Source organism: Bos taurus, chromosome 24 (assembly GCF_002263795.3).
Source record: "Bos taurus isolate L1 Dominette 01449 registration number 42190680 breed Hereford chromosome 24, ARS-UCD2.0, whole genome shotgun sequence".
Lineage (NCBI taxonomy): Eukaryota > Metazoa > Chordata > Mammalia > Artiodactyla > Bovidae > Bos > Bos taurus.
This window is the reverse complement of record NC_037351.1, coordinates 5199309-5216017: the sequence shown is the minus strand read 5'-3', so window position 1 is coordinate 5216017 and position 16709 is coordinate 5199309.

The following is a 16709-nucleotide window of genomic DNA, read 5'->3' as shown; positions in this document are numbered from 1 at the left end:
CTTTCACCCGCCAGCTGCTCCATGCAGATAAGACAACTGCAGAGTCCTGGCAGGAGCCATGCCAATAAAACACCTTCTCCAAGAATCCCTCTGCAAGGGGGTGACATTTCCTTCCCTAGCCTGCATCCTCAGTCCTCCAGTGAAGGCGCACCTTAATTCAGGTGAGAAAGTATGGGAAGCGGAGAATGACTTTGAGTTATGTGAGCAGTCAAGTCAAAACTCAGTGCAGCAGATAAAATAATTAGTGTACACTTCGTGTGTCATTAATTTGAAATGAGGGAATGGCAGAGAGAGGGGGAAAAGAGATGGGCAGAGAAAGGGACTGTTATTCAGAGTGGCCTTAGGCGGTTTATTTATTGAAAAGTAGTTTATTGGAAAACTATAAACAATGTGATAATGCCTTCAGGCAGATTTTTCCATTTGAAATATAACTGAATTTTAGAGCTCGAAGGCACCTTGAAAATCTTTTCATTGTTTATTTTACACATGGGGAAATCACAGAATTCAGCGCTTTACTCAAGGTTACCGCAAGTCAGGAACAGAGCTGATAATAGAAACTGCTTCTACTAATTCTCCATTTATTTCTGACCAGATTGCTTATCCTCTTCTACATTGCAAGTGTCAGAGTTTCAATTTTTTTTTCTCAATTTTTATGCACAGGGCTACACTTCTGGGTGTGCTGCAGTCCATGGAGTCACAAAGAGCTGGATACAACTTAGCAACTCAACAGCAACAATGTTGCTGGGGCCTGATCCAGAAGTCAGGTCAGGATGTGCTCAGATGTGGATGCAGAGACTGTGGGGAGGCAGGCGGTGGTTGCTTGACCCCGGAGACCCTGGAGTCTCAGTGTCCACTGAGGAAAGGCACCAACAGGTTGTGCACTTGGGCCTTTGCTTTCCTATCAGCACACGTGATGAGAAAGACTGCGATAAAGCAGGCGGATGGCGTCATTGTTGCTGTTTGGTTAAGTCACGTCCGACTCTGCAACACCGTGGACTGTAGCCCAACAGGCTCCTCTGTCTGTGGGATTCTCCAGGCAAGAATACTGGAGTGGGTTGCCATGCCCTTTGCCAGGGGCTCTTCCTGAACCTGGGATTGAACCTGGGTCTCCCACATTGCAGGCAGATTCTTTACTGTCTGGGCCACCAGTCTTTAGCTCTAAGGTCTTAGGTCTTTAGCTCTAAGCTCTAAACTCTGCTTCCCTATTCTGCCATCAAATCAGGTGGGAATATTCTGCAGGCTTTACAGCCCTGTCACTGGAACAGTTATCTTGCAGAAGAAACAAAACACTGAGTAGAATTTGGTGCCCTGATTCTCAGGCTTATATTCTAATCCCAGAGCAGCCACTAACTGCTTCCTCTTGTAGGTGTTTAAGGCTTCCCAGGTCCTCTGTGTTCTCAGGGATAAATACTTTTAAGGATGTAATTCTGTAATATGTGAAAATGTATCCTAAACAGCTAAGTATAAAAACTCACAGTTACTATTACCCTCATAGCACTTTATGATTGGTTCCCATACATCCAAACTTTTCCAGTCTTTTTTTTTTTTTTTTAATTTTGAAATTATTTGACAGTGCCATGCAGCTTGTCAAATCTCAGTTCCCCAATCAGAGATCGAACCTGCGCCCTCTGCATTGAAGTGCAGTGTCCTAACCACTGCGCCGCCAGGGAAGCCTCTGTGCCTTTCCAGTTCTTGACAGCACTATTAAGAGTTGGCGGAACCAACCTCACAGTCCACAGTCCCACCGCTCTGATCTCTTACCCACGTTACTTCTCTTGCACCATCTTGCCTTTCTCTCCGACTGCCCACAAAGTCTAAAATCCCTTGGCATGGCTGCCAAGAGCCTTCCTCGTCTGGCATGTGATGGGTGTGGTGGCCTCAACACAGTCCCCCTCTTATCAACCGCACAACTTCCTGCACTTTTTTATTTTTCCTCTATTGATCAGATCAGCCTTTCCTTCCCTGCCCATCTGTGGAAAACCTCCACTTTTTGGTCTGTTCCCTGAAGCCTCGCTGGCCTGATTGTAAAAACAATGTTGAACAGTGACCTAGAATCATTGACAATATTACACTCAGGGACCATATTTGGGAACTACTTTGTAATCAAAATACATTTAACAGTAATTTTTTTTTTTTTTTTACCATTTAAAAAATAATCTAGGACTTCCTTGGTGGTCCAGTGGGTAAGACTCTTCACTCCCAGTGCCTGGGGCACAGATTCAATCCCTGGTCAGGGAACTAAAGTCTAGCATGGTACAGGGTGTGGACAAAATAAAATAATCTAATATAGTTTTAAAGATGGTTTCATTGAATAAATTCTGGAGGGTGTTAGCAACCAGCCTTCTTCTGAAATATAAATGTTTTGAGTTACTGTGATAGGAAACTCAAGATTTAATAAAATCTAAATTTAACCAGTGACAAATCAGAGAACAGTTAGCTGAAATAAAATTGATCAGTTGGTTCTTGCAAAAAGTATTTCCCAGATTGCCTTTAAAATATTGTTTGATGTATACTGAATATTTTGGGGGTATGCCATTGCAGAAAGCAAGGTACAGATGGTTGACTTAATTTTATCAAGAGAGGTTCAGGTTCTGAAGCTGTCATAACAGAATTAAATTTATTAGAAACTAGTGATCAGATTGAATTGATGTTTCAGGGGGAAAAAATTACACTTTGCCAAAAGTTTGGCACAGTTCTTACCTATGAAAGAGAAGGCTTAATTTTGCATTGTGGGTGGTTCAATTAATTAACATAAACCCAGAAATTCTCTTAAATATTAAAGTGATATCTGTATTATTATAGTAGTACTTTAAACATTAAATATGAAATAATTAGTAAATATATCTGGAATAATGAGAATTATGACCTTAGCTTGGGGTAGGGGGTGGTGGTCGCAAGAGTACTGGAGTGGGTTGCCATTCCCTTCTCCAGAAAGAATATTATAGATAGATGGATGTGGATAGATATATCCCAATGTCTCTTTTAGATTCAGCTCAGTTGTGTCGGACTCTTTGCAACCCCATGGACTGTAGCACTCCAGGCTTCCCTGTCCCTCACCAACTCTTGAAGCTTACTCAAGTCCATGGAGTCAGTGATGCCATCCAACCATCTCATCCTCTGTCCTCCCCTTCTCCTCCTGCCCTCAATCTTTCCCAGCATCAGGATCTTTTCCAATGAGTCAGCTCTTCGTATCAGGTGGCCAAAGTATTGGAGTTTCAGCTTCAACATCAGTCCTTTCAATGAATATTCCGGACTGATTTCCTTTAGGATGGACTGGTTGGATCTCCTTGCAGTCCAAGGGACTCTCAATAGTCTTCTCCAACACCACAGTTCAAAAGCATCATTTCTTTGGTGCTCAGCTTTCTTTATAGTCCAACTCTCACATCCATACATGACTACTGGAAAAACCATAGCTTTGACTAGATGGACCTTTGTCATCAAAGTAATGTCTCTGCTTTTTAATATTTTTTAAATTTAATGTATTTGTTTTTGGCTATGCTGGGTCATCCTCGCTGCTTGTGGGCTTTCTCTAGTTGCATCGAGGGAGGGCTTTCTCTAATTGTGGTGTGATGGCTTCTCACTGTGGTGGCCTCTCTTATTGCAAAGCATGGGCGCTAGGCATGCTGGATTTAGTAGCTGTGAAGGGGCTTATTTGCTCCTTGGCATGTGGGATCTTCCCAGATCAGGGATTGAACCTGTGCCCTGGTGCATTGGAAGGTGGATTCTTAACCAATCAAGCCTTTAAATGTAAATAATTTTGTTGTTGTTTAGTCACTAAGTCCTGTCTCTGTCCATGGCTTTCCCAGACAAGAATTCTGGAGCGGGCTGCCATTTCCTTCTTCAGGTGATCTTTCTGACCCAGGTATCAAAACCATATCTCTTCTGTCTCCCACATTGCAGGTGAGTTCTTTGCCCGATGGGCCATAGGGGAAGCCCTGGGTGCTATGATCCCTCCACTCTCCCACTTAGCAAATATTCTTCCAGGAATTCACTGGTGGTCCAATGGTTAAAACTCTGCACTGACACTGCAGGAAGGCACAGGTTCAAGAAACTGAGATCCTACAGGCTGTACAGTGTGGTCAAAAAAACAAAGCAAAACAAATATATTTCCTGGAGCAGCCAGAGTGACCTTTCAGAGACATCAGTCTGATTGTGTTGCCATATAGCTCATATCTCCCCACAGTTGTGTAGCAATGAGAAAAATTTGAATCTTTTTTTTTTAAGTAATTGTTTTTATTTTGAAACAATCTGAAGATTTCAGGGAAAAAAAACACTATAAATACAATATAAAGGAGTTTCTTTCCCACAATGCATTTCAGAAAAATTGTCGATGTGTTGTCCATCATACTCAATATTAGAGTGTATATTTCCTATAAATAAGGACCTTCTCCTATGTTGGGCTTCCTTGGAGGCTCAGATGGTAAAGAATCTGCTTGCAATTCAGGAGACCTGGGTTTGACCCCTGGTTCAGGAAGATACCTTGGAGAAGGGAATGGAAACTCACTCGGGTATTCTTGACTGGAGAATTCCACGGACAGAGGACCCTGACAGGCTACATTTCACAGGGTCACAAAGAGTCGGACACGACTGAGCAACTATCAATTTTCACTTTTTTTTCTCCTATTAATCACAATAAGACCAACAAACATAAGAAATAAAAATGGGTACATTTCCAGAGTATCATCCTCAGATACCATTCAAGTTCTGCCAGTTTTCCCAACAGCATTTTGTATAGCAAAATGACCCAGATCAAAACCATGCTTTAAAACTGGTTACGTTTTCTCAACCTTTCCCTGGCTTCATAACTTTGACACTTTTGAAGATTACAAGCCAGACATTTTCTAGAATGTGCTTTCATTTAGGTTTTTCTGATGTTTTTATAGGATTTGATTCAGGTTACACATCTTTGAAGCAAATATCATGAAAGTGACAATGTGTTCTTTTCATTGCATCCTATCAAGTTTGATGTGACTCGTTTCTCTGATGTTAACTTTGATTCCCTAATTAAAATAGCACCTGCCAGACTTTTCCGGAAAGTTACACATCCGTTTAACCAACATCACACTTGAGAATGAGAACGTCACTGTCGCCTTATTCTTTTTCTCGATTATTGCTATCATGTTACCTGGAAACCAATCACCAGTTTTGTCTTCTCCCTTCTCCTCCTTCTTGCCATCCAATCATCAAACATTTAAATACAGCAAGAAGAACAGTTTCATTTGGAGGACATGATAGTCTCCTGTTCAGTTCTATTAGAGGCCCCGAATTGAAGCCATCAGGGTACAGGGTGATTATGGGGGCCTGATCTTAGAAGATAGAGCTGGCCTGCGAGCCATTAGCATATACATCGTAATAGAATGAAGAGAATGAGTGAAACCACTTGGGGGAAAATTATGGGATGAGGAGAGTGATGGGACAGGAGCAGAATCCTTAGAGACACTAGTATGGACGAAATTGTCAGACGACAGGCAATTCAAGAGCAAATAAAGACATAACTGCAAAGGATCAGAGAGAGCCACAGGAATGAGAAGGCAGGTGGAAGAAACAGTCTTTCAGAGCTTGATCAACAGCAGATGTACCCACAAAGCATTTAGTGGTGACTAGTCTTTGAAAGGAGTAAAAATAGAGATTTGACACATTTTCCTGTTTTTTTTGGATAAAAATGTATATGTTTTGCTTTGATAGGAAGGAACACACATTGGATACCTAATGTACATCTGTCATTAATTTCCTAGATGATCTGATCTTAAAATGGTCTTATTTAATAAACTCTCATGAGAAAAAAAAATATAAATAGGTATTATTATTCCATAATTTATAGTTCAAGCAATACTCGGTTGGCAAATGGTTTATTCAGACTGGAACTCAGGTACCTATGAACCTCAGATCTACACTAGATCATGTATGCCAAGGAGATTTTAAAATAAATTCAGATTTATATATATACATAAGAAAACTGATATTAGGTCAGAGACAAGTGTTTCCATTACTGTCTCTTCAGATGTTTACACAGCAAATTAAAATTTTACTTTAGCGAGTTACAATTGTTTTGCAAGATTTCCTGAAGTCTTTCTGTACCTTGTGTGCATGCATGGATGCTCAGTCGCTCAGTCGTGTTCAACTCCTTTCCACCCCATGGACTGTAGGCCACCAGGTTCCTCTGTTAATGGAGTTTTCCAGACAACAATACAGGAGCATGTTGCCATTTCCTACTCCAGGGTATCTTCCTGATCCAGGGATCAAACCCGCATCTGTTGTATCTCCTGCATTGGCAGGTGGATTTTTTTTTACCACTTCTCCACCTAGTAAGCCCTTTATGTTGCTTATTAATGTCAAAAATCTAACGCAGACCACATCAATGATTACTGGAAATAGCCACTTAAGAAGATGGATGTATACAGCAGAAATACCACATTTAGTCAGCATATATTCAGTGAATGCCCAAATTGCTCCAAGCCCACTTTTGGTTCTGAGAAGATGACAATGAGCCCCATGTATACATTCCCTGATCTCACAGTTTCCCTTTACAGAGTGGATGATGGATAACACACAAGCAAACACGATGTGCTGAGGGATCCTGATCACTCAGGAGAGATAAGGCAGGACAAAGGGATAAAGAGCACCAGTGTGGGCAGAAGACGATGGAGTGTGGCTCTTCAGGATGGAGAGGTGGTGGATGTCAACTTTCAGGTGACAACTGAGCAGAGACCTGAAGTCTGTGAGCTAACCATGCGGCTGTAACAGGGAAGAGGTGATCAGGAAGGACAAAAGTGTTTTGGCAGATGAATAATCAGATCAGATCAGTCTCTCAGTTGTGTCCGGACTCTTTGCGACCCCATGAATCACAGCACGCCAGGCCTCCCTGTCCATCACCAACTCCCGGAGTTCACCCAGACTCACGTCCATCGAGTCAGTGATGCCATCCAGCCATCTCATCCTCTGTTGTCCCCTTCTCCTCCTGCCCCCAATCCCTCCCAGCATCAGAGTCTTTTCCAATGAGTCAACTCTTCGCATGAGGTGGCCAAAGTACTGGAGTTTCAGCTTTAGCATCATTCCTTCCAAAGAAATCCCAGGGCTGATCTCCTTCAGAATGGACTGGTTGGATCTCCTTGCAGTCCAAGGGACTCTCAAGAGTCTTCTCCAACACCACAGCTCAAAAGCATCAATTCTTCGGCGCTCAGCTTTCTTCACAGTCCAACTCCCACATCCATACATGACCACAGGAAAAACCATAGCCTTGACTAGACGAACCTTTGTTGGCAAAGTAATGTCTCTGCTTTTGAATATGCTATCTAGGTTGGTCATAACTTTCCTTCCAAGGAGTAAGCGTCTTTTAATTTCATGGCTGCAGTTAGCCGGTGGCTTATTCCAAGATAGATTGTTAGGAATCTGGGGAAAGATTGACTAGGAACTAGTAATAACGACGGCAAAATACACACAAATGATATTCAAGAGTAAATGGTCTGTTTTGAACCAATTAGCGCATTTTCTCTGGGTATTATGTTTCATTCTGCTTGATTTCCACCAGAAAGCATGGGCTAGTGCAGGTGTTCAAATTCGGTAAAGATCATGTACTTAGAATGGAAAGCAAACAGACCCATTAGCTCATGCCCTCCGCCCCTCAGGCAGAGCGGAGCAGAGGTTAAAGGGATCCTCAGTAATAATCTACGACTTCAATAAGCTAAAGCATATGGTTAATCATTCACAACCTCCCATTATGGTATGTCTACATTACATACCTATGTATGTCTATGTTATAATTTCCGTTTTCAGGATGGAGAACTGGAGTTGGTAATGAAGCAGAAGTCTCCTGAGAAAGTTATTTTAAAGCCTAGTTTAAATTTTTGGCTCACTATTTTGTGATGTATTATTAGACTGGAAAGTCCCAAATCATTACTTGGAATAAATATGAAACCCACATGGCTTCTTCCACACAACAGTGCTTCACAGCTTCTAAGTCCATGGAAGAGAGTTACTACCAGGACCCCTCTCCTGAGATTTTTCTATTCAACCAGACACACCTGGTTTTAAAGCAGAAAGATCAGCCTTGTCACCTCACAAAGGCTGCGGCGGCATTTCTACAAAGCATGTCATTTTGAAGACAAAGTCGACGAGGTGCCTCTATTGGGATTACATTATTGGAATCAAGGAGAAGTATTTTCAAATGTCATGCTCTTATCATATAAATTTCTGCACCTATTTTTAACATCATAAAGAAGAGTAGTAGCCAGAAGCACTTAGATAAAAGTCTTTTGTGACAAAAGAAATAAGGAAATAAAACTCTGTCAGGGTATTGTTGGAGAGTCCCATATTGTTAAGAATCTGAGCTGTTTATTCACAGATAAACAGCTGTGACTCTAATCCCACCAGGTAACCTGTGGCAAGATTCTTCATCTTTCTAGGTTTAGGGGCTCTTATTTTAAAACGGGCAAAGTAATAATACTTATTTCATTGGGTTGCTGTGGGTGTTAGAGAAGATAATGCCTATAAATTGTTAAGCACAATTCCTGGCATATAGTAAGCAGTTAATAAATAATAGCTATTGGAAAAATATTTAAATAATTATATTATTTTGTACATATAAGTATCACATTTATTAAATGTAATATGTTTTTATTAATATTTAATAAATGCATTAAAATCTAATAAAGTTATTAGATTTCTAATAGATTAGAAATTATTAGATTTATAATAAATTAGAAATTATTAGATTTATAGTAAATTATATTGCAATAAAATAAAATCTAATACTGTAAAATATAATACATTTTATTAAATGTATTAGACTCAATTTCAAACTTATTTAAAATTCTAAGATCTATAAAAGGCTCACATTTAATTTTTTAAAAGATCAATAAAATCATTCAGTGTATTTTTTATGGTAAAAAATATACAGTGTCAGTTTTATACACACTAAAAGTATTTTTAGTAAAACTTCTTTCAAGAGGAATTCCTGGTTCCAAAAGTGGTCGATTATATCTGCACAATGTTGAATTATTTGCTTCCATTTAATGTTCAACCATAAAATATGCTTTTAAGAAGTGTGATGAAATAGTAAATGGCTTTAACATTTTAAGCAATTATTTTTCTGTATGTCATTTCAGCATTTTTCACCAGGATGAGAAAAAGACATTCTGCCTAGTGAGAGAACATTGATATAACCACAGAAATATGTGTTATTAATATTTATGTAAGGTTATTTTAAATTCAAAATGGTTTCCTAAAAGATATACACCCTTCAAATAAAGGTAATTCTGTATTTCAAACCAAAATAATCAGGTAGTAAATGAAAAAAGGGAACTTACCTAATCAGAAGAAAATATAAGAATTTCAGGATGAATTTGGCATTTTCTTTTTTGCAAAAATTAGAAGTCATGAGAAACACCTGTGTGTGTGTGTGTGTGTGTGTGTGTGTGTGTGTGTTAGTCACTCAGTTGTGTCTGATTCTTTGTGACCCCATGGACTGTAGCAACCAGGCTCCTCTATCCATAGAATTTTCCAGGCAAGAATACTGGAGTGGGTAAACATTCCCTTCTCCAGGGGACCTTCCTGACCCAGGTATCAAACTCATGTCTCCTGAGTCTCCTGTTTTGCAGGTGGATACTTTTACTGCTGAGCCATTGGGGAAGTCTTCTCTCACTTTATCTGCAGATAATTTCACTTGTCAAAAAATAAGGCGAGGGGCGTGTTTTAAAATGAGTCACCCTGAAGCCACGCTCTAGTCAGGGTGCCAGTGGCCATGAATTAGTTGAGGAGTTTCCCACATAACAAAATTCTATTTGAGTCTATTTGAGAGCCTGTCTTACCTTTTGCTTTATAGTTTAGCTATAATCATCTTATAGAAAAATGCTACTGAAAGGCGAAATGATCGTTACCTGGGATAACAAGCTCATCTCCTGAATTAATTCTCAATAGAATATATACTGAGAGGTGAAATTTTAAGGAAAACCACAATTATCAAGATTCAGAACTCATTTGGGTTTAAAAAACATATGGACTTGACCTAAAAACTAAGATTCATCATCTTTCTCAAAAGAAAACCATGGGACTTCCCTGTTAGTGCAGTGGCTGGGACACTTTGCCTCCACTGCAGGGGGCGTGGGTTTCGATCTCTGGGGATCTAAGATCCCTCATGCCATGCAGTGAAGTCAAAACATAGAGGAAAAAAAGAAGGAAAATCAACTCTAGCCTTTTACAACATTTCCTTTGTCTCAGGCAGGCTATGATGGAAGCTATATAATGACTGCAGTGTTACAATTTGTGTTTAACACATAAAATGTCAGAGAAATGCAGAGACGTCAACAGTTACACGACTAAGAGCAAGCAAGCGTGGTCTGAGGTCCCACTTGCTTTTTCACAGTCTTCTGCGATTCTGTAGATATTTTAGGAGCCATTTATAAAGACTACATCTGGAAGTAGAAATGTAGAAATGTAACTACTAAGGTCAACAAAAATTGACATTTTTAGAAATATAAAACTAGACATAAATCCATACTAATGTGTATACATAAACTGCTCCTTTACTTGTGAAACAATCCTTGTGTTTTCACAACAGATATTGATATTCTACTTAGCAAAAGAATGAGATTTTTTTCTAAGGAATGTAAACAAGTAATATTTTAAGATAGTTTCAGTAGAAAGCCAGGATTTCTATTGGTATAATGACTTCAAAAAAGAAGTCAAAGTACTGCTCATGAGGTAAAGAGCAGGAATTGCTTTCAGGCTTTCAAAGAAAAGATAGTTACATAGAAACATCAAAGCGAAAACTGAGGGGTGCAGAGAAGATCCCGGGGAGAAGAGGAGCCTGGTCATTCTCAAGAAAATCTCCATTTTGTGGGATCCCAAAAGACAGAACCACTGCTATGAATTTGTGGATGTGTATTGGGGTTCAACAATGTGAAACACTTCCTGGGATCTTTAATTGAAATGTACTTGATTATTTAGTAAATTCTTTCTTACTCATAATTGCTTTGTGTGAGTTGATCTTGGATGGGCTTCCCAGGTGGCTCAATGGTAAAGAATCTGCCTGCCAAGGCAGGAGGTGCAAGAGATGCAAGCTCAATCCCTGGATTGGGAAGATCCCTGGAGAAGGAAATGGTAACCCGCTCCAATATTCTTGCCTGGAAAATCCCATGGACAGAAGAGCCTGGCAGGCCATAGTTCATGAGGATCACAAAGAATCAAACATGGCTGAGCACATAGTATTGTATTATACACAATATTATATTATACTGTGTTAAGAGAAAGGTGAGAGGCTGATTTTTTTCATTTGTATTTTCATGACAATGTGCAAACTCATGATCACATGCAAGGAAAAGTGATCCATAAAATATAAGACTTCTTTCTATTTGATTCACAAGAATATTCTAGGGAGATCTTGGGCACCATGGGGTTCAGGGTATGAATGAGTAGCTAATTTGCCAAATGGGGATCTGGTCTTTAGACACAGTGCCAGCCCGCAGAGGAGCCTGGATGTGAATTCTGTCCACTTTTCTGCTCTGCTAAAAGACCCTGATGCTGGAAGGGACTGGGGGCAGGAGGAGAAGGGGACGACAGAGGATGAGATGGCTGGATGGCATCACCGACTCGATGGACATGAGTTTGCGTGAACTCCAGGAGTTGGTGGTGGACAGGGAGGCCTGGCGTGCTGCGATTCATGGGGTCACAAAGAGTCGGACACGACTGAGTGACTGAACTGAACTGAACTCTTTTCATAGGGACTTTGTCCTTATTAAGGGGCTTCCCTGGTGGCTCAGACAGTAAAGAATCTGCCTGCAATAGGAGAGACCTGGGTTTGATCCCTGGGTCAGGAAGATCCCTTGGAGAAGGGCATGGCTACCCATTCCAGTATTCTTGCCTAGAGAATTCCATGGACAGAGGAGCCTGGTGGGCTACAGTCCACAGGGTTGCAAATAGTCAGACACGACTGAGCAACTATCACTTTCACTTTGCCCTTATGAAACCAAGATAACTACTCCAATTCATGCACCATGTATAGAATCCAAGTGGGAAGAGAAGGTAAACGTTATGGGTCACCTGAGTTCTATTCTTTTGGGTCAGAAACAATCCATTTGCAGAATCCTCATGCAAAGACTTCTACTGACACATCACCACCTTGGACTTGTTCACGGGGCCATGTCTGGCCAGGAAGGTGGACGTGAAGCTGGGCACATCACTGGGCGAAACGGGCCATACTTCAAAGGCTGAGGAACTCTAGATAGTTGGGGGCCATCATTCTTCCCTTAAAAATCAATTCTTCAAGAGCCAAAAGAGTCATAGAACTGTGAATCTGTCACTCTCCTTGCAATTTTAACAGCCCTCTAAATGCACCCCCATTCCTATCATAGAGTTAATTAATGCAAATGGTAGTTTCCTGGAATAGGCTCATTAGGTAAATCCCAAATGGATCTCAGGCTGCCAGTTAGGAATAAAAAGAAGTAGGCTTGTGTACAGCTCCTGCATTAATTAGAACCCATCTGGTTTCATGAACGGACTCCAAACCCTCCACAAGCCAAAAGGATGTGTTTCATCTGCTGTGACAATAGCAACACCTAAGGCTCTGTGTCGTCCCATCTGATAATTAGGACGGACACCGGCCTGGCTGCAGGGTCCATTTTCGGTGGGGTCTCCCCAGGGCCCCCTTTCCCACCCTGTGTCAAGCAATCACTGAATTCCATATCGTGGTGACTACAGGGACCTAATAGGTCATTTTCCTTGTTTAAAGAGACAGCATTTTCCCCTCTGAGATTCTGTTAGTATAGAATAGAAGATGGTCTTGGAAATTGGAGTCTACGTTCAGATATGTTGGGGTCTAGCTTGCTTCCTCCTGACATAGTTCTCCTCCTAGAAGGTTGTGGGTGTTATGTTGGCAGCACCTAACTGGCAAAGAGAAGAGCAGGACCGTATTCTCAGAGCTGTTGGGAGACTTTAGGGAAGTCACTCAACCTCTCTGGTCCTGTTTGTCCACTATGGAGCCAGTGGTTCACCCTGGATAACTCTGAAACCTTTCAGCGTGTACTCTCTTCTCTCCTCCCTCCACAAGGCGAGAACTTAATGATCCATTCCTCAATGTGTCTTTTAAAAAGCTCACATGTGTGGTAGGTAGATCATTCGATATGGTTTCCTTTACTTAGAGGGCACAACATTGCTTCCCCATCATTTTCTATCCTCATCATTTTCAAAGAAGGTTGAGAAGTTAGTGAGAATGTACCTACTACTATAGTCACTATAATTAATATTTGTTAACAATTTAGTTATTTAGGGAAACATTTTCATGTAAATTCACTCTGATATTCCTTCTGAAGGGTACAGCTTCAAACCCCAAATTCCAAAAGGGATTGAAATCCCACACCATCTACCTCATTGCTGGGGAATTAACTCTTAAGATGGAAAAACAAAGACTCCTGACCACCCCCTCCCTCACAGTAGTGTAGTTCAGGTGGGTTAGTTGACTTTTTAAAGTCCATTCATACATAATGCACACTAATTATTAATAAAGGCAGAGTAATGTTTGAAGAATAAGATAAGGAATCATGACTAGAATACTTAATAAAATGTTTTTTAAGACTAAAGCGAAGCAAGTTTTCTCCCTCTTAATAAGTAATCATTTGCTCATAAATTCTATAGACACTTGTTGGACATTCTCTATATCCGATGTTTTGCTGGATTATAGTGAAAGTGTGGGCTTCCCCAATGGTTCAGCAGTAAAGAATCCTTCTGCAATGCAGGAGATGAAGGAGACATGGGCTCGACCCCTAGGTCAGGAAGATCCCCCGGAGGAGGGCATGGCGACCCACTCTAGTATTCTTGCCTGGATAATTCCATGGACAGAGGAGCCCAGTGGGCTAGAGTCCACAGGGATGCAAAGAGTCAGACACAACTGAGCACACACACGTAGAGGACAAAAGTGTTAGTAGGACCATGGGTGCTAGTTGCTCAGTCATGTCCAACTCTTTGCAACCCACTGGACTGTAGCCCACCAGGCTCCTCTGTCCATGGGATTCTCCAGGCAAGAATACTGGAATAGGTAGCCATTCCCTTCTCCAGGGCTCTTTCTGATCCAGGGACTGAATCGAATCCAGGTCTCCCGCATGCAGACTCTTTACCACCTGAGCCACCAGCGAAACCCCTGAAATCCCTTGTCTCAAATTCAAATGCAATAAGGAGAAATAACCAAGAAAATCCATCATTGCAAGAACAGACTATTGTATCTGAATTCAAGTCTACGGGAGCAGGGAATAGAGGGGCCACCACACCACACTGAGAAATTCAGGTGTGTCCTGGAATGCAAGAAAGGCACTGAATCTCTTACAGGGTCGCCAAGAGGCAATCTGGAAGGAAAAGAGATAAGATGATGCTGAAGCCCTCAGGTGAAAACAGAAGTTATTGTAATGCAGACTGGTTCTCCAAAATGCCAATTTGGCACCAAAGAAATACTCAGACCAGTGAAAGCGAAAGTTGCTCAGTCGTGTCTGATCCATAGAATTCTCTAGGCCAGAATACTGGAGTGGGTAGACTTTCCCTTTTCCAGGGGATCTTCCCAACCTAGGAATCAAACCCAAGTCTTCCGCATTGCAGGTGGAGTTTTTACCAGTTGAGCCACAGGGGAAGCCACTCAGAACAGAATTTCTTCATCAAAAGGAAGGTGACTTTATCTAGGATGTCAGATTAGAAAATGTAGGTGTCTGGATGTCTAATGGTGATGGATGAGAAGTAATATATGTGGTGACTGAAAGAGAAAAGACCAGAGAAATGTCAAAGATACTTAAAGCAGAGCTTATTTTGTTGAAAGTTGAACAACAGCAGTCTGAACTTATGGAAGCCAAAAGAAACATCAGAAAACCCTAAAAGGTATCACAACAAGAGATGAGCTTTAACTTTAACATGAACAGCATATGGGCAACTTAAAAATGGATCCAGAAAGTCACTCTGCAGACAAAAGTGACAGAAATTTAGGTAATTTCCTGATTCAGAAGCCAAGATATTTGACTGACTCAGACTAACTAGACTTCTGCTTTCTGCTCTCATGGGCATTTCTCTCACACCGGATTCCAAGTATCTGATTCTGTTCTCCCCACGATCTTGCAGTGGCTAATGTGAACACTCAATGACTTTGTTCTCCTCTGCTAGTGACTAAGTCTTTCACAGTTGGAGAATCACTCTCTTTTGTTCTTCACCATCTCTCTTGAGTTCTGGCATGGAGTTCAGCAAAAGTTGAACGCAAGAGTGAATGGCGATTGGTTATATTAATTTGTGTGTGCATGAGTGCTCAGTCATGTCTGACTCTTCATGACCCTTTGGAATGAAGCTTGCCAGGCTTCTCTGTCCACGGGATTCTCAAGGCAAGAACTCTGGAGTGGGTAGCCATTCTCTTCTCCAGGAGATCTTCCCAACCTAGGGATTGAACCGGCATCTCTTCAGTCTCCTGCGTTGGCAGGTGGATTATTTACACTGCACCACCTGGGATTTACAAGAAGGTAAACTAGTAGTTCAGATGGTTAAAAATCTGCCTGCAATGCAGGAGACCTGGGTTCAATCCCTGGGTCCGGAAGATCCCCTGGAGAAGGGAGTGGCTACCCACACCTGTCCATTCTTCCATGGACAGAGGATCCTGGGGGGCTTACAGTCCATGGATCACAGCAGGAGACCTGGGTTCTATCCCTGGGTTGGGAAGATCCCCCTGGAGAAGGGAACAGCTACCCACACCTGTCCATTCTTTCATGGACAGAGGAGCCTGGCGGGCTACAGTCCATGGATCGCTAAGAGTTGGACATGACTGAGCAAGTATCACTTTTTTCAAACTGAGTAAGAAGCAATGTGGAAAATAGACAACCTGACCTCTGTTCACTGACTGGTCACTGCTCTTGGGCACAGCATCTGAAACACTTCCATTTTTCAGCCACCAGCAGCAGCCCTCCTTCTTGAAAAATCCTTGACAAGCCTCCTCCGCTGGAAAACTCCTAATTTTCCTTTGATGCCCAGCTTAAGAGTTATTTGAGTGGCTTCATGGCCATAAAAACTGCATTTGGTCCCTGCCTTGGCTGGAGAACAAGGTTGTCTCTGTGAGTTTGTAAGAAGGCGATATAACAACCAGACCAATATCAGAGATGTGGGAAATATCTTTCTGATTTTTTCAGGGAATTGCCTGTTTTCGGGATACTCAATCTCTATTCATATTATACAAATATAAATATACCTTATATCTCTACATAGCTAAGTCTATGGCACTGCAATTATCTATTTACTTATCATCTTCATGAGAACATGGATGTTCATATTTAAATTTCTAGGTCACAAATAGGTATCTGGCACAGAGTATGTACTTTACAAATACTAATTTAATGTATGAAGCCATGATTAAAATATTAAGTGAACATGCAAATCTTTTTTGAAATGTAAAAATGGTAAAACTCACATAAGCACAATCAAATTACTTTATTGCTGTATTATATGTGTATAATATGTATATATAATTGTACATACACTATAATTTTATAAGCTTTACTATGCATGTATAATATATGCATACATAATGGCACATACCTATAATACTTCAAATATTTATCGTATTTATTTTTTATTGCTGTTAGTCAAAAGTCAAACTAGTAAACACTTTGTTTTTACCAAGAATGTGAGAAGGAGTATAGCTGAGTCAAATTGTCATGAAACTATGAAATCTATGAGTATGGCATTACTTCAGTTTGTTAACT